This window comes from Dasypus novemcinctus, chromosome 25 (assembly GCF_030445035.2).
Source record: "Dasypus novemcinctus isolate mDasNov1 chromosome 25, mDasNov1.1.hap2, whole genome shotgun sequence".
NCBI classification, from domain to species: Eukaryota; Metazoa; Chordata; class Mammalia; order Cingulata; family Dasypodidae; genus Dasypus; species Dasypus novemcinctus.
Genome location: NC_080697.1, coordinates 48621430 through 48639722, shown reverse-complemented (window position 1 = coordinate 48639722; position 18293 = coordinate 48621430). Strand labels below are relative to the sequence as shown.

Sequence of the window (18293 nt, the reverse complement as noted above, 5' to 3'; positions counted from 1 at the left end):
CAGGAGAAAATGATCTTTAAGCATAGGGGCTTCAAGCTGAGCTTTTAATAAATTTGATTTTTGGAAGTTCATGAGCATAACTTTAGAAGTACTTAAATGATGTTAAAAACATAGCTTAGTGAGCTTGTGGTATCCATATATTCAGCATTATCTCAAGTGCAGCAGATGGTTCAAAGCAGGAGGGAAAGGCCTGGGCGAATGGAACCTGAAGGATGGCGAGGCCCTTGCAAGTTTATGAAATGCCAGGTGCTGCCCGTATGTGTCATGTCATTTAATCCTCCCCTCTTGCTTATGTTCAAGGAGTCTGTCACAGTCTGATCCAAGTGAGATTCTGACAAACCCCCGAATGACTGGGCACTGATAAAAGTTTAAGTTCTAAGTAAAATGGTATGTTCTGAAACTTCACTCTCCCCTTATCCACTATGTGTGTCAGAGTCTGATGAGAAGGAACACTAATTGGCTTAGAGATGCAATAGATTTTCTTAGTTAGCCAAGGATGCATACCCTTGTAGTAGTAAGCATGGGAACTGGGAATGTTTCTGAGCACTTTAATAGACTCAGCTTATTTCTTAAATTGGTCTTTTCTGAGTCCATTTTTCTCTAGTCGTCTGTCCCAGATGAATTTTGTGATCATGATGATAATTATCAAGATGAGAGAGATTCTCACTGGAAGGGAATTGGGTAGTAGTGCAGAAGTAAGCTAAATCCTTGCACTACGACAAAGTGGTCCCCTTTTTCATATGTGAATTCATCTTTCAGGGAATTAGCTGATGCTCATCAATAGAGAAATAGAAATGTCAATCTTCTTTAACGTATCAATTGATCTCATAATAAACAGGTCACCAGAATCACTACTGTGACCAATGGCTGCTTGGTATTCTATTTTCTGTGCATTTAAAATCTTAGTAGTAAAATGAGAACAAAATATTCTAATTGCCATATGTTGAAGCAAGATGGCGGGTGATGTCTGCAAGGATTCAGACTTCCTCTTTCCTCTTAAGGCTCCATGGGTCCAGTTTCTTCCCATCTCAGCTGTAGGCTGGCATTAGGCTCGGCTCTCTTCCTGGGGCTCATTTCTTTCTGGGCTCAGCTGCTCTGGTCTCTTCACTAGTTCAGCTGTAAACTATCAAGTGAATAGCTTATTGCTCTCCCCGGACCTCTGCTGTGTCTATGGAGCTGTCTCTCTCCCTCTGTGTATCTTCTCTGTGTGTCTACTTCTATGTCTTTGATTAGGTGTCTGTATATATAGCCCACCAAGGAGGTAGGGACTCAATCCTGCACACCCTGATGACATGGTGGAATCAAAGCCCTAATCTTGATTTAATCAAGTAAATGTAAAGTCTTTGAATTTAAATCATTCAAAGGCTATCATGCCCAGAGGAACAGACCAGTTTACAAACATAGTCAATATCTCTTTTTGGAATTCATAAATAATATCAAACTGTTAGGCTAGTACTTCTTAGCATTACAATGGGAGAAGCCCCAACTAGGACTCCATGACTAGATGTCAGAAGTGACCCACCCCCTTATTTATTATATTATATTCTCCCAGATTGGCTGAGAGATTGGGTAGGGAAAATGACATTCTTGAAAAATGAAAGCTGAAAGCCTGGGATAGGCTAATTAACTGACAAAAACATAGATATGGTCCAGAGGGCAAATGGAAATCAACAGAAGTTCTCAAGAGGTAAGGAACATATCTTGAATGTCATAAGGAAGAGATAACTATGAAAATGGCATTTACGGATATTGAAAATGTGTTGGATAAGTGAGGCAGAATCTGTATGAACACAAGAAAGATGTGTTTGATTCCTGGGCTAAACCTTTATAAGTTCTGAAAGGAATGGTGGACTGGAAAACTAGCTAGATTCTAATATATACCAGTGGTTCTACCAAGGGTGATTTTGTCCTCCAGGGGACATTTGAAATATCTGGAGACATTTTTTTTTTAAGATTTATTTATTTATTTATTTCTCTCCCCCTACAACCCCGGTTGTCTGTTCTTTGTGTCTATTTGCTGCATCTTGTTTCTTTGTCTGCTTCTGTTGTTGTCAGCGGCATGGGAATCTGTTTCTTTTTGTTGTGTCATCTTGTTGTGTCAGCTCTCCGTGTGGGTGGCGCCATTCTTAGGCAGGCTGCACTTTCTTTGGCACTGGGTGGCTCTCCTTACAGGGCACACTCCTTGCGTGTGGGGATCCCCTACGCGGGGGACACCCCTGCGTGGCATAGCACTCCTTGCGCGCATCAGCACTGCACATGGGCCAGCTCCACACGGGTCAAGGAGGCCTGGGGTTTAAATTGTGGGCCTCCCATGTGGCAGATGGATGCCCTAACCACTGGGCCAAGTCCGTTTCCCTGGAGACATTTTTGATTGCCTTTCCTGGGGGAGAGAACGTGTTACTGACCTCCTGTGGGCAAAGTCCAGGGATATCATTAACTATCTTATAATGCATAATGCAGGGGAACAACCATCCCCCCCCAACAAAGAACATAGTCCAAAATGTCAACAGTGCCACTGTTGGGAAACCCTGAAGTAGACTATTCAGCATCCAGCAAGTACTCAATAAATAATTTTGGATGGCAATGGTACTATGAGTACTATGAAATTCTGGTAAGTCCAAATGCCTTTGTTCCATATTTATGACAAAACCAATCTGTCTGCTTTTGGGGGGAATAGTTATAGGAGAAGAGAGTCACATTTAACAAAGAGGTACACCCCATTCAGAAAAACACACACACACACACACACACATATATATATGTACATTTTGGCAAAGTCATATCACAGATGCCCAGTAGCACTGAACAGCAATTACCCAAAATAAAGAGCACAAAAGCACCAGGCGCTCCTGCTGTACAATTATCTAGCCCAAGTTCAGCATGTCTGCTAAAATGGGGAAGTGCTGACCAAGTGACTTTGCTAAATCTCCAGAGATGCAGAGAAAACTTAACAGTTCATTAGCAGGCCTGCGTTACTCTCAATTGGTTTCCACACTATGTAAGGTCACAATTAAAATTCAAAGTTAATATGAAAATAACCAGTCTATTTTAGGCAATTTCAGACAAGGTTTATTTGCTTTCACTCAATTGCATCCTTACACGTGGCAATAAAGCACAGCAGGATAATGACACTTAAGAAGAAGGACTGTACAATGATAGAATCAGCAGACTGAGTTTGGACTCCCATTATAAAATGAGGCTGACTTGAGCCAAATGCTTTCCTGAGTGCGAGAGCCTACTAGAAGATGGTGAAATCTCCCTCCTAAGGATAGAGGTAATAGGCAACCACTATAGACTCTATCTATAAAAATCTAATCCAGGGTCTAGAATATGAAAAAATATTAATCTTCTTCCCCTCTTGAAGACTGCCTCACCATTAATCCAGGTGCTCTAAGAGTGGTGGGAAACTCCTCGTCTGGGAGATCGGAAGCTTTGGGTTCCTGCCTTGCCCACTGTGTTCAGTTTTCCTGCTCTGTAAACTTAGAAGGTTCAAAAAGATTATTTGCAAAAACTATTCACATTCTCAATTCCAAAACCTAAGTTGTTTCTGAAAGTTTTTACTGCATTGGAATAATTATTCAGCCATTTTTCAAAAAAAAAAAAACGAAATACCTAGGTTTACCATGTATCCCCTCCAAGGTGGATGCACAAATCAGGAGAAGGCAGGGATGGACAGGCATGAAACAACTTGATGATGTATCAATATAGCTATACTATCGTTTTCATGAAAACACTACTTCCAATAAGATCATTTTCAATATCTTGACAAAGCATTTTTATTTAAGTCTAAAAAAAAAAATTCTTCACAGTAAAGTTGCCTCCTCAAATAAGGGAGTAAAATGAACACAATATACCCAGACCCAGTTTCCCCGCAAAACTTTTTCATGAACTCATTATGTTCCTTCCTCTAGTAGCTTCTCACCAGTCCCTTTCTGGACTTGCCAACAGGAATAGAGTTATGGTGCTTTAAACCCTGACTGCTAATTAGTCAAGTTCTGGCCACAAGAATATCAACAATATGCTGATTACCAAGGGTCAAAACCTCGACTACCTTATTTTCTTTTTCCTTTATTGTCCTGGGTTTTCTTTAGCATTGTTAATTACATCTTTTTAAAAAAAAAATTATTTCTCTCCTCTTCCCCCCCACCCCGATTGTCTGTTCTCTGTGTCTATTTGCTGCGCATTCTTCTTTGTCTGCTTCTGTTGTTGTCAGTAGCACTGGAATCTGTGTTTCTTTTTGTTGCGTCATCTTGTTGCGTCAGCTCTCTCTGTGTGTGGCGCCATTCTTGGGCAGGCTGCACTTTCTTTCGCGCTGGGCGGCTCTCCTTACAGGGCGCACTCCTTGCGCCTGGGGCTCCCCTACACGGGGGACACCCCTGCGTGTCAGGGCACTACTTGCACGCATCAGCACTGAGCATGGGCCAGCTCCACACAGGTCAAGGAGGCCCGGGGTTTGAACCATGGACCTCCCATGTGGTAGAAGGACGCCCTAACCACTGGGCCAAGTCTGCTTCCCTGTTAATTACATCTTTACAACATCTTTATTTATATTCCCACTTTTGGAATTCTGGCTTAGACACATATTTCTACACATTGCTGAAAATGGCATCCAAATCAGTCCTCTTGTCTCCAAACTCATTCTACTTCCAATCCATACTGTGTCCCATATCATGCAACAAAACACTTTTAGCAGGTCATTCATTTTCTTGCTCAAATTCCCATTGTCTAAATTTGACACTGGGAATTCTTAGCCTTGGATTCAAAGTCCTGTACAATGTGGCCCTGTTGGGCACTTCGAAATTAATCTCTCCCAGTTCTCCAACATGACTCCTCTAACCTGGCCCACTGGTCTTCTCACTATCCCCAAGCTTTCCTGCCTCTAAAGGTTCTTCCTATTCTTGGAATATCTTCTCCCTTTTTCCTGACTTATGTGAGTTCAACTCATTTTGGGGGGTCTAGTTTAAATTTATCTGTGAGAGTTGCTTGAAAGAATTCCAGTTTGGAGTAACTGCTCTTCTCTTTGCACTCTCAAAGCACTTTCTGCCAGCCTTTCTCATTTGGATCCTATTAAGGCTATAGTACTACCTTATTACTTATATTTAAATGTGTTATTCAGGTATTACCTTCCCACTTTATCATTTTTTTAGTGTAGCGATATTGACTTATAATTCTTTACATCTCTATTATGTAGCACAATATTTTGTACTTATTATGCTTCAATGTATCAAATGATATATTTGAAAAATGATTTTAAAAAGGAGGTTTGAGCTTCAGTGTAACTGTAGAATTCTGAGGCAGAGCCCTCACCTAAGGGAAAACATCCCTGCTCATCACACTGATCAAAAAAAACATTGAAATGCAAAGTCTGGTGACTGAAAGGAGGTGAAAAGTGGGCAAAACTCCAATTATAGGGTAGAAATACAATCCTCAAGGGAAGCAAAGGACACTACATAATGAGTCCAGATGCCCACACTGAAGTAGGAGTACACAGTTCAAACAAATAATAATTTTCTAATTGCCATGCAGAATGCATAGGTCTCAGAAGGAGCAATAAGGTTTTAGAAGTGGGACCAGGAACCAACACTGCAATTCAAAGTTCACAGCTATCTGTCTCATTTTAAGCATCCACACAAAAAAAAGGCTCACTTATTACAGCAAAAGGGATAACAAGAAAACCAGAACTAATTTAATGAATGGGTAGGAAAAAAATTATGTATCAAAGTTTGGTAAAGTAAACTAGAGCAGCATGATACTATGTAAGTGACGGAAGGATTTTCTGTATTTACTGTAGAAATCTGATAAAAAGCATCTATCTGATTTTTACCAAAATTATTACTTATGGTAGCTAGCATTCCAGAGTAAATTGGTTTACATAGTCCATAGTGTGTCAGATCACTATTTATTTCCTTTCAGCCAGAAAGTCATCGGGTAGTTTGAAGCTGTATGGACCCCAGAAAAACATGTTCTTCAATTTAATCCATTTCTCTGGTTGTAAACCCATTGGAAGACCTTTTGATGAGTTAAGATGTGACCCACCTCAATCAGCGTGGGTCTAAATCCTATTACTGAAGTCCTTTATAAACAGAATATATGCAGAAAGAGAGAGAGAGAGAAAAGAGAAAGTCCTTTATAAACAGAATATAGAGAGAGGAAAGAGAATGTCCTTGATAAATGGAATATATATATAGACAGAAAGTCCTTTATAAACAGGCTGTACAGAAAGAGAGTGAAAGCTCCAGAAGGAAGAAGATGAAATCAGTGAAACCAGGAAGAGAAAGAAGAGACCAGCAGCACTGCCCTGTGACTTGCCATGTGGCAGAGGAGCCAAGGATCACCAGCATGGTCTTGGGAAGAAGGCATTGCCTTGATGATGCCTTGATTTGGACATTTTCTCAGTCTCAACCACGAGTGAATTCTCATTGTTTAACCCACTTCATGGTATTGCTTTGACCAGCTTAGGAAATGAGAACAGGGCAATAATGAGCTACATCAATGGATGTGGTGATTGACTTTTAAGTCCTGCATTGAAGCATTTTCAGGTAATATCAATTTGGATATGCTCTGTGGGTACAAACTAGAACTCTGTCATCTTCATTGCTAATTTATTAGTCAGAGTTGTCTATATTTTCTTAACAAGAAAAGTTCAGGCCCTGATTTCCTGTTTTCCCTTAGTCCCTATCCATGTAGAAAGTAAATTAGCTATTCTTTTGGCAATTATGGGTAGGCTCGCTAATTTTCATAAAATTATGCCAACCATTAGATTAATCTTCATTTAATCAACAATGGGGAATACTCAGTCTTAAACTTTGCATCAGTTGTACCTACAGATTCTTTTGTTGCTCAAACTTTTCTAGAGAAAGGTTTAGAAAACTGATGTTCATGAAGAATATTTTGATGGATAAGCCATTCTTGACTTTCTTTTTTTAAAAGATTTATTATTTATTTATTTCTCTCCCCTTCCTCCCCGCCCCCCCCCCCCCAGTTGTCTGCTCTCTGTGTCTATTCGCTGTGTGTTCTTCTGTGACCGCTTCTATCCTTATCAAGGGCACCTGGAATCTGTGTTTCTTTTTGTTGCGTCATCTTGTTGTGTCAGCTCTCCGTGTGTGCGGCGCCATTCTTGGGCAAGCTGCACTTTGTTTTGCACTGGGTGGCTCTCCTTCTGGGGTACACTCCTTGTGCATGTGGCTCCTGTATGCGGGGGACACCCCTGCGTGGCACGACACTCCTTGCGCAGATCAGCACTGCACATGGGCCAGCTCCACATGGGTCAAGGAGGCCTGGGGTTTGAACTGCCAATCTCCCATGTGGTAGGTGGATGCCCTATCCATTGGGCCAAGTCCACTTCCCATTCCTGACTTTCTGTTGCATCCATTCTGCTAAATCTTAGACCTGGAAAATGAAATCATTTAACTTTCCTGACATCTCGACAAGTGAACCTGGAAGTGTAACAGTCAATCTACCATAAAGATTCAGTGTCACTAAGAATCAGTGATCACTATCTTTGGCTGTCCCCTCAGCACTGTCTTCCCATCACTACTAGGCCTCCCTCCTCTCCTCTTTAGTTGTTTTTTCTTTTTCTTTTCTCTTTACTCTATAGATCTTTTTACTTCACTAAAATTTTAGAGCCAATGGCCAAGAGCTTTTACTCCCCATTTGCTACTGAAAACTTGCAATATTTTGTGCCTTCCTTCCTGTCTTGGAGAAAGTCTTATCCCCTATCCCTCATCCTTCTACCTGGATCCCAACTCCTGCCATATCTTTTCCTGTCTAATCTATTTTTCCTTACCCAATAAAAATGAGCAAGTTTTCTCCCATTACAAGGAAGCACTCTCTGTTTCTTTCATATACTCTTACTGTGTGTTAAGAGTCTTCACTCATTGCATCAAGTCTTTCACAGCCCCCACATTCCTGAAACCACAGAAATCTAGCCTCTCTCTCCTTGGTTCTACCAAAAGTTCTCTCTTCTCAAGTATGTAAGCATCTTCACCCACCTCTATAACCTCAGTTATTACTTATATGCTTGTGCCCACCACATCTATATTTCTAACTCAGAAATTTCTGCTGAGCTCCAAAACCTATATATGAAACTGCTTACAAATGTGTGCTTTGATGTACCACTTAATCTGCTTGGATATACCACTGAAATTCAGTATGTCTTAAATTGACATCACATGCTTCCACTATAAATGGGGAACTCCACTCAATGGGAGATATTCAATTGTCAGTGTCTCTTCAGTATCTCTTTAGTTGGTCAGTTGTCCCCCAGAAAAATCCCTCAAAATGCTACCTATGGATGGGTAGATGTAAGTCTACTTGTTATTCTTTTTGTGAATTGAGGAGATGGGGGCTAGAAAAGGTGTTCATGGTTCACAATACAGTTTTCTCCTAATTCCCTCCTCTACAGTGTAATAGTTTGCTTCATCCTCTGCTGTACTTGTATCCAGAGTCCTGATGCTCTGGTTCTGTTTCTCTGGAGAATAACCTACAGCTCTCTTCAGGCTGGGGAAAAGTTTTCACTTGGCTACATTAGGTAGGTTGGGGCTCTGGTGTCAGTTGCTTCTTATACAACCTTCCAGATATTCATCTGGTTTTCTATCCATCTTTTCATCCCTGTCTTCATAGCTATCCACTGTTTTCAATTCCTGACCCTTTCTAGGAAGGGACATTCTCTGGTGTGAATCATGTGGTTTCCCGATGGCTTTTCCCTCTAGAGAATTAGATTCTATTTCATCATGCCTTATCTGTTTCCTTCTAAAATTTTGTTTTCCCCTCTGTGGGCAATCGTAGTATCTCACATTCTTTTTGCTCTTGTTTTTTATTCTTTCACTTGTTTTAATGAGATTGCAGGATGAGCAGGGATCAGTGTGTGTGTAAATAAAGACATCAAGTGTAACTGTAAAGCCCTTTCATTGCTTCCTGCTTAACTATATCTTAACTACTTCATGCCCCTTTCTAGGCCACCTTCTTCCAAGTTATTTTTTCATTGGTCTATTAAAAATGCAAATCAAAGACCTTCTCATTTTCCTTTTCAGAATTATCTACTCCTTATAGTTTGCAGGATAAAACTGAAACTCCCTTCATTACCTGCTTCTTATCTACATCTCTATGCTTATCACCGTTTATCCTTGTGTACACTTTTATTATCTGCTGTTTAAAACAACAAGCATTAACACAGAGGCTTAGGACAGTACATGCCCTTTTTTTCCCTCTACCTGGAAATCCCTGCTTTCCTCTCACTGCCATTTTTTTTTTCTAACCAGCTATCTCCTGGTTTTCCTTTAAAACACAATCATATGTCTCCTTCTGGGAAGCTTTCCCTAAACCCCTGTCTAGTTTGGAAACTCTTGTCCATGCCCCACAGTACAACAGCAATGCTTCTCTTTCACCTGAAATATGTGCATTTTCCTTTTATTTGTCTATATTCAAAAGACTCAAGGCTCCTCTTGGACAAGGAGGAGGGTGGGGCTGGCCAGAGGGGGAGTGCGTTTAATTTATTTTCAATTTCTAGTAGAGTATCAAATGCAGAGTCAACCTCCGGAGATGTCTTTTTTTAAATGAATGGATGAATTATTTACATACTGTTGTTTTTATCCCTGATTTATCTGCATTGACATAACCTCCTGCAAAAAATATTTTCAATGAGTTGCCCTTGGATATTATTTGCTTATCAGATTCAAGAATGTCCATAAAACCAGCTACTGTATCTATTTTAAGTATATTGTGAATGACATTTCTCATAACACAGTACAATGTCTTGTAAGAATTCTGAGTAAGAAATTTATACCTTAGAATCAAGAAAATCTTTATATCTTCTGAAGAATTGTTATGCTCTTTATTATAATGGACCATAAACATTTCATAACTAATGCTATTTTCCTGTTTTGTGCCTTGTCAGCCTGGAAGCTTAGAATCAAATTTATTGCCCAGATGTTACAATTATTTAGAATGTTATGGCCCATTGATATGTTAGCTTTCAGTCTTACCTCTCTATCCTTTTTAATCTATCCTTTAATTTTTCTATTTGAATTATCTGTATTCTTTCTAGAATGAAAAGCATTTCCTGAAATGCTTTATGGATTAAGGCAAATTGGAGTTATATTAAAAATACTTTTCTGTTTATTTTTATAATTCTGTTTTGAATTTTCATTACCCTTTTTGAAATCTTCCCAGATCACTTTAGCCCTCAGGTTCTTGACATTAGTTTTGATCACCCTTTCTTAGAATGGTGAGTCAGGAGAAGGAGAGCCTATAGGGCGTCAGGAGGAGAGGCTGTGGGTTGCACTGACAATTGTCCATGCTGGAGTAAGAATTCTGAAGCCACAAGTCTCATCCCAAAAGGATTCAGAGGAGAAGACAAGGAAGGGGATCAATAAGGGACAGGCTCAAAATGGAATTCAAACCTGGAGTCACACAAAGAGATGGTCCATGAGCCAGGACTTGTCTAGGGTTTTAGAATATACCACTGACCTTCCTTAAACTGTCTGGGAGATGCTAATCAATGTATCTAAAGCCTCTTTGAATCTTTTCTTATTTTCAATTTGACTGTAGCAGTTGTACAAGATCTAAATATCACTTCCCCTGGTATTTCTCTTGGAAAGTAAGATTTTTTTTATTCGTCCCAAAGCTTTCCTTTGAAAGGTGACTGTAGTTCTGGAATTTAGTTCACTTAATCCAATACTTTATGTTTTAATAGCTTCTTTATTAAGACTCGACTTCTCATTACTTTAATTACTTGAATTTACTTCAGGTGGAAGTCTGTGCCTGGTCCTGGTCATTCCACCTGGTCACTTCTAGATCTTTTTAAGTTCTGTATTGCTAGAGGTATGGTGACTAGACATGACAAAAATAGTCAGGTTTACTATTCCAGGGACTTGTAACAAGGACCAAGGCATCTTTCCTCTATGTTCCATTAGAGCCGTCCTGGGTACCAGGCAACAAGAGCACAGAAGTTGACAGAAACTTCCAGAGGCAGGCTAGAGTCCAGCACCAAGTCACACCTGGGGTGGACATGAGCAAGATGCCAGTCCAGCCAAGGCTATGGCAATTTTGTGTTAGTTCCAGTTAAAGCAGGGGTCCAAGGCAAAGTGAGCCTGTAATTGGCATGACTTCTAAAACAGTTTGAAAATTGCGGCAAAGAAGGCTCAATCTGGAAAGCAGAGGTGCAAAATAGGAACAGCGCCCAGGAAAGTGACATAAACAAGGAGAGCTAACATGTATGACAAGGGCAAACATACCCGAGTCTCAAAATCTTGATGTCTCAAAAGCTTGAGGCAGAAGGGGATGGTCTGGCCTCTGTGTGGGGACATTGTTTTATGTTGGGGGTAGTGTGATATTAAGCCACTGCTGGAAGGCCTGATGCTTTTGAATGCAAGGGTAAAAAAATCTAAACCAAACCAAGATCTCATAGATTCCCAAGGTGAGGGCTGTGGATACTGCTGGTTGGCTCTCCATTGGTTTCAGAGTGGCCCAGGATATGGTAAAAGCTGTGGGTATGGCTGGGAGGGACAAGGATGGGGACGGTTGTGGGCTCAAAGACCAAGCTGGGCAGGTAGCATATATCATGGGTCTGCCTCCAAATCATTTTCAACTTTAATTTCCCAATTTTTAGACTCTCAAAATGATACCCAAGGCCACTTCAGCTTGAGTTTTACAAATGCTTTGGTCATAATAATCATAATGTGTATCATTTTAGAAGTACAGACTTGGAACGCTAACAATAAATTCTGATCTAGTGCTCTTATTGATAGCTAAATGAGAGTATATTCTTTTCCCATATCTGAGTGGGCTACTGAATAATGAAAAACCTTTATACCTAGGGTTACTTATTTTATCACTAACTATAGACACTGAATCTCAAGATATGTTTGCATAAGTCTCCCTTTATTGAACACATTACTCGCGAAGAGAGTGAAAGCTAAATGACCTTCTGTCTATCAGAAACTATTGCCAAAGCCATCAGCGGCTGATGGGCTCTGTCATCCATGAAGAGTAAATAGATTTATTAGTTTACTCAGCTGGAAAATGCTTGCTGGGAACTGCCAGTGGTCATCTGACCAGGATTTAATTCAAACTTCCTATTACTATAACGTTAATAAGGGCTTTGATGTGGCCACTCAACTACTCAGGAATTGTCAGTGTCCTGTAAGTAACAGAATCTGAAAGCTATCTGAGGAAGGCAGAATCCAGCCAGTAATACCAGCCAAAAGGAGGCTATGATCACCACAAGGCATTAAAAATAATTGAGGCTTAGTCATAATGTAAATAGCCACTGTGCATCCTTAAAAATAAGACAAAGCAGGAGAGCCAGTCTTCTCAGACTGGGTTGTGGTCATTATCACGAACTTTATCTTATCACTAAATTCTTGCTTGGAGTCAGTCAATTACCTTCCCCATATCTTGGTTTTCGCATCAGGAAAATGCAGGGCATATATATTGGATACTAGTCTACAGAATTTTCTGTGTAAGAGTTTGAGATTTTTATCAATTTATCCTTCTGGGTAAGAAAATGTTTTGTCTTTTTCTATTTTATAGCTTCTAGCACAAAGTAGGTAGGCATGGCAATTGTTTTTAAATACCTTTCCCGTATTTGAGAATTTTAGCGATTTTAATCCCTAAACCCTGAAACTATTTGGAAAGCATCTCATTATATTTTTTTAAAAAGTTTATTTTTCTGGTTATAAAATTAATGAATACATGTGATAAAAATAATTCTAAAATTCCTAAAATAGGTGAAGATCATGATCATCACAATCTCATAACACAGGTATAGCACTGTTCATGTTTTGATTACTATCCTTTTAAGTATTTTTTATGTATATAGAGATGCATAGATTCACATTATAAAAGATTACACTACAGCTATATTCTTGTCTATTTACTTAACATAATTTCCTATATATAATTTCTTATCAATTGGGGATTCTCTTTCTCTCTCTCCAAATACACACCTACATACACACAACAGTTCATACATATATGTCCTCTCCAGAATTTTATTATATTACTTGTATGCACTTAAATTTATTTAACCAGATATCTTTGATGGAATATCCAGTATGGCTTTCGATTTCTTGCTATCATAAAAGTAAACTACACATATTTCTGGACATACATCTATGTCTATTTTTTATTTTTTAATACTTAACTATACATTGAGAGCTTTCTGTTTATAGCTTATTGTTCTAGGTGGTAGGAATTCATAAGTGAACAAGAAATTTACAGTTTACATTGCCTTAACATAAATTGGTAGAAGTGGAATTCCCAGCTTAAGGAATTTTAAATTGCCAAACTGATCTGCTGAAATGTTTAAAGATATACATATATACTATCAAACCAAAATAAGAGCCCATTCAACCATATGTTTGCTAACATTGGCTGTTATTAATCTTTCCCAATTTGATAGGTAATTGATATCTTGTTTTAATTTGTGCATATGCACTTAGTTGTGATGCTGAACATCTTTTTGAATGACTTCTCACCATGTGTATGTTTTGTATCTTTGTGAACTGTTTTTGTTCATTGTCTTTTTTTTATCCACAGTATTTTATGAAGCTTTTCATATGTTAAGAATATTAACTCTTTCTCAACATCTTCTAGGGATTCTTTTATTTTTAATTTTCCTTTAATTCTAATTTTATCAAAAAGAGTTTCCTTAGGGCAGCATGGTATGACATAAAATAGAATAACTTTATCCTTTATGTGATCTCTATTTGGAATCATGCTTAAAATATCCTAATCTATTCTAAGATGATATAAACGGACACCCAAATTTTCTTTCATAACTCATTTTATTTTCATAAGTTTAAATTTTTAGTCCCTCTGTGATTTATTCTAAGATAAAATGTTAGTTAAGAATCCAATTTCATTTTTTTCCAAATAGCTATCCATTTGTCCCATTTATTTGGCAATACTTACCTGTTTAGAAGAATGGGCAGCCCAAGAAGTTTCAAAAGTAGCTCAAGGGCACAAAAAGCTAGAATAGAACCACCTCAAGTGACTGAACTGAATCAAACATAATGACTGGTTGCGTATTCATGTTGATCTTTCATAAAGCACTTTTAATTCATGTCACTTTGTAATCAAGTGAAATGAAAAAGATCTCACCATCTCAGAGGAGGACCTTGTTTATACCATGTCTTTTGTGCAGTAGATTATCTTTTCAACTATATGGATAAGGTTTCTGCACTAAGTTGTGTTTTTCCAAAGAAGACTGCTTAGTTCAACTCGGCAATGGTAATTGAAATGTTTCTGAGGAAACTTACAATTTCATTTCATAATTTCTGAAGGAACGGCTGTTACCATTAACCAGGTGCAACTAATTTGCAATGAAGTGTACAACAACGCTGAAAGCATGGAGGCTGTGCCAAAAGCTCAGCATTTGCATTACAGACGCTCATGTTAACGGTATTTGCAGAATGTTCTGTAGTCTGAAATGCCATGAGAGATTCTTTCATACATTTCATAACTCTTTTTACAGACTTTTGTACATGTTCATTAAAAATATTTACGGACCTGCTACTAGGAACCAACTGCTTGGCAAGGCCAGGGATATAAAAGAGAATGAAACTAGAGACATAGTGTCTGCCCCCAAGGAGCTCACACACTGGTGGGGTGAGCAGAATATGTAAACCACAATTACACCGTAGGGTATAAATGCCAGGATTGAGCTGTGCTCCCTACAAGTTCAGAGAAGGCAGGGAGTTCAGGACTTCACCTAGCAGTGAGGCATGGGAAGGGAGCGCACTTCCTTTAATAATACATTATACATACATATATACATACATATACACACACACATATATATATATAATAAATGTTAGCTACAGATTGTGCAAAGACCCTAGGCTGTAAGTCACATGATTCAGGTTGATGGCAGGTAAGTAACATAGTATGCCTAAACTGTAGTAATCTAGGTAGGGGTCAGATAATAATGGCCCTTATCTCATAAATTAAATGTCACATTTCACGGTCTTGTAGTCATAGAAACCAACTAAATCTTTTTAGGAAAGAAATTGATTTTTTTTTTCATTTTTAATTAAAAAAAGAATAGTTATCCATAGCTCAATGTCCATAGCTAAAATGAGGCCTTTTCATTTTAATTAAAAAAGAATAGTTATCCATAGCTCAAACTCAGGAGAACATATGCTTTGGTGTGTCCTAGTGGGATAACCCTGAACTAGACAATATTGAATTTTTAAAATGCCTTAGATGTTGAAGGTCAGAGTGTGATTGTTAAACTGACTGCCAGCACCAGGCTGAATGGGATGGCTGACTCCTTGGAGAAAAGAATCAGAATTCAAAGTGACCTGGGAAAATAGAGAAAATGGGAGAAGCTAAGAGAAGAAAGAATTAAAAAGTGAGATTGGAAATGGAGTGGAAGGAAGATATGGAACTTTCAAAAAAATGAGGTAAAGAAAGCACAGAGGAATACAAACCCACCCCTCTGCTGTGACCTATCTATGAGTCAGGCCTGGCAGGTAAGACTTTCTGGGCACCTGGCACAGGTACCATGTCCTGAAAAGGAACCAGAAGTCTTGAAACAGGTTAAATGGAGAACTAAGATTGGTGAGGCACAAAACTGGATGCTGAGAACAGTTAGCATGAGTGAGTCCGCCCAGAATAAATGGATTTAAGAGGAGTGAGTATAAGGGCCCAGGAAACTGACTCAGATAAAACGCTGAGATGGACAAACCAGGCCCCAGGGCAGGGCATCCAGCGAGGCTGGCAACTGGGCAAAGCTGGAGGACGTGCAACCGACACAGGCTCTGAGTGAGCAGGCGGTGCTTACGCAAAGGCCTGCAGGAACTCGGCTAGAAATATCTCCTGGCCATTTCACTCTGAACAAAACAAACAGGCCAGACCTACCTCAGCTGCGAGGGCAAAGGCTACAGGTTTTACATTCAGTCACATATCAATGTTAATCCTCAGGCTCTTCATTTAATACGGAGTCTTTTGATACCACAAAAGCAAAAAAGATTAAAAGGCAGTATTGTATGAAAACTCACTAACATAACTGACGTCATATGGTCTTGTGGGGAGACGATGGGGAAGAGATGGACGTAAAAAGTGCCATTTCCCACCACGGCGATTGGCCTTTGCTTGTGTCTGCCTTGGGGAAGGGGCTTTCGGTGCAATGATTCCCTGCTGAACCCTGCTGTTCTTGGCCTATTTATCCCAGAGGGAAGCCCACGCCGGGATGTGACAGGCCGTACCTGCACTCTGTGCCTCACGGGTTATTCTTACCCATAAAATGAAGGCTGTGAAGTGACACCTCATCCAGCCATCCTCCTGGGCAGCTCTACAACACTTCCTGCAACACCGTGGAGCAGCCCTGTTCTGGCGGGCAGGTGCTTTGTTTGGCACGTGAAGACCTGCGGATGGTTGACCACGGGGGTCCGTCAGTGGCCTGGCTAGAGCCGGCGCTTCAGGCCTCGAAAGTGCCAGAAGTCGGGCAGACGCACCTCCACAGAGGACGCGGTAGCAGTCGCCTGAAAGACGCGGGAGCTTGAGGCAATATTTTAATTCCATCTTATGATAAAAAACCAAACCAGTACCCATTCTTCTAAATCAGTGTCTCCAAAAGGGGTCATGAATTGCCTGCATCATTTGCTTTTCAGCCATTTCCTTTGCTTTCACTGACAGGTGAAGTTCTAGTGGTTAAGCAAAGGAGCCTCATCAACGGACTACGTTTCTCCTTGAGATTTTTCTGAGAGCGAGTCTGTGGCAGCCGCGGGAACCACTGCGTCTTCTCCCCGCCACATCCACCCCCGCCCTGCCTCTTCTCAGCCCGTGCACGGCTCACGCGGCCGTGAGAGCGGGTTCTAGCGGGGAGAGCGCCTCGGCCTTCACGGCCGCCATCTTCCACGCGGTCGGAGCCGGGCTCCGAGGCGGCCCGGAGCGGCGCCGCTTCAGGTTCATCTCGTGGTGCCAGCAAACTGACTCAGGACAGAGAAGCCCACGCGGCCCAAGGCCTTTTCAAGAGAGGCTCCGCTCTCCACACGGCTTCACAGGCCGATGCTGCGCAAGGAAGCGCCGCTCTAGACGCTGGTTGAAGAAGGGAGGGGAGAAGTCACGTCAGTCACGTCAGTCACGTCAAGGCCGCCTTCTTAGAGCTGCAGCGCGCAGCCGCGCCCGCTCAGCCACCTTCGCGGCTTCCTCACCAGCACTCCCGGTTGCCTCCACTCTTGGTGTGTATTCAGGTGGCCTGTATGCTTGATGTCCATTATTTGAAAAATATTGGGACAGAGTTTGGGAGGTCTGAGCTCAATTCTGATATTGTGGCGAAGTGACTTGAAGAACCACGCTTCAACAGAGTTACAGATGGTTAGAGGTGAAAGGCACCTTAGCAGTTGCTTTTCATCGCAGCCACAGAGGTGAAGAAATGCCCTTGGTCACACTGAGCTTCAGGTTTCCATTCAGAAAATAAACAAATCAGAAAATAAAGCCCTCAGGCTTAGGGCATGCCACCCTGGAAGCATCCCACCAATTGTAGCTGAAAGTAGTATCAGCCCTTAAACCTATTCAGATTATTGAGTTATTAAATTAGATAACAAAGTATTTGGCAATGATTCTGACAATCCAGTCATCATCTTCATACTATAAAGCCTTGGTAAAACAAAATAAAACTAAACATTGTGAATAATTACAGAATAACAAGTCAGAAATGAAATTAGAGTTCATGTGTCAACTCCTAAATAAATGCAAATACACTCTGTGCCACATAGCTATATGATGAGATTATTTTTTAATTTTCAGAGATACAATAAAGCACAGTAAGAACAAATCCTTCCCAAATATTCTTTGGTAAGTCCAATTAGACCAAATAAATTCAAAATTCCTACTGGTTTCAAGATGATTCTTGTAACCTTTTGTCTCATCGTCTGAAAAAGAGGGCCAAATATGTACTGGCCCAAGAACAAAAGTCTTCCTCAAAATAAGGAAAGGTACAGCATTGCTTGTCCTTAAATATCTACATTTAATACAATGCATTTGGGGAGTTAAATAGAAAATGTACTGGTGTCAGAGATTAATGAGAGGGTTATCAATGAAGTGACAGAGGTTACTTATATAATACTGAATAAGTGACCACCTCTTGAGTCAAAGCAATACTTTGTAAATGTTCCCAGCCCTCTTCTTAAATCTCAGGTTGCATTTTGTGATATATTGGATTGTAATACTGAGAAATAACTGGCATTCATTTTGAAATGACTTTTTTTTTTAAACAAAGAATGCCCTTTACACTCATGCCTTTTATACAGTGATTTATGGTGTTGTGTAAAATATTTTTTGAGAAT

The 18293-nt window shown here is 40.1% G+C and overlaps 1 protein-coding gene and 1 pseudogene across 6 annotated transcripts in view; both read right to left on the bottom strand.

The window, feature by feature from the left end:
- The window catches only part of DLGAP2 (DLG associated protein 2), a 1108217-nt gene that overhangs the window by 358870 nt on the left and 731054 nt on the right, over nt 1-18293 (bottom strand). The window lies entirely within an intron of this gene.
- On the bottom strand, nt 171-16527 carry LOC139437588 (E3 ubiquitin-protein ligase RNF13-like; annotated as a pseudogene).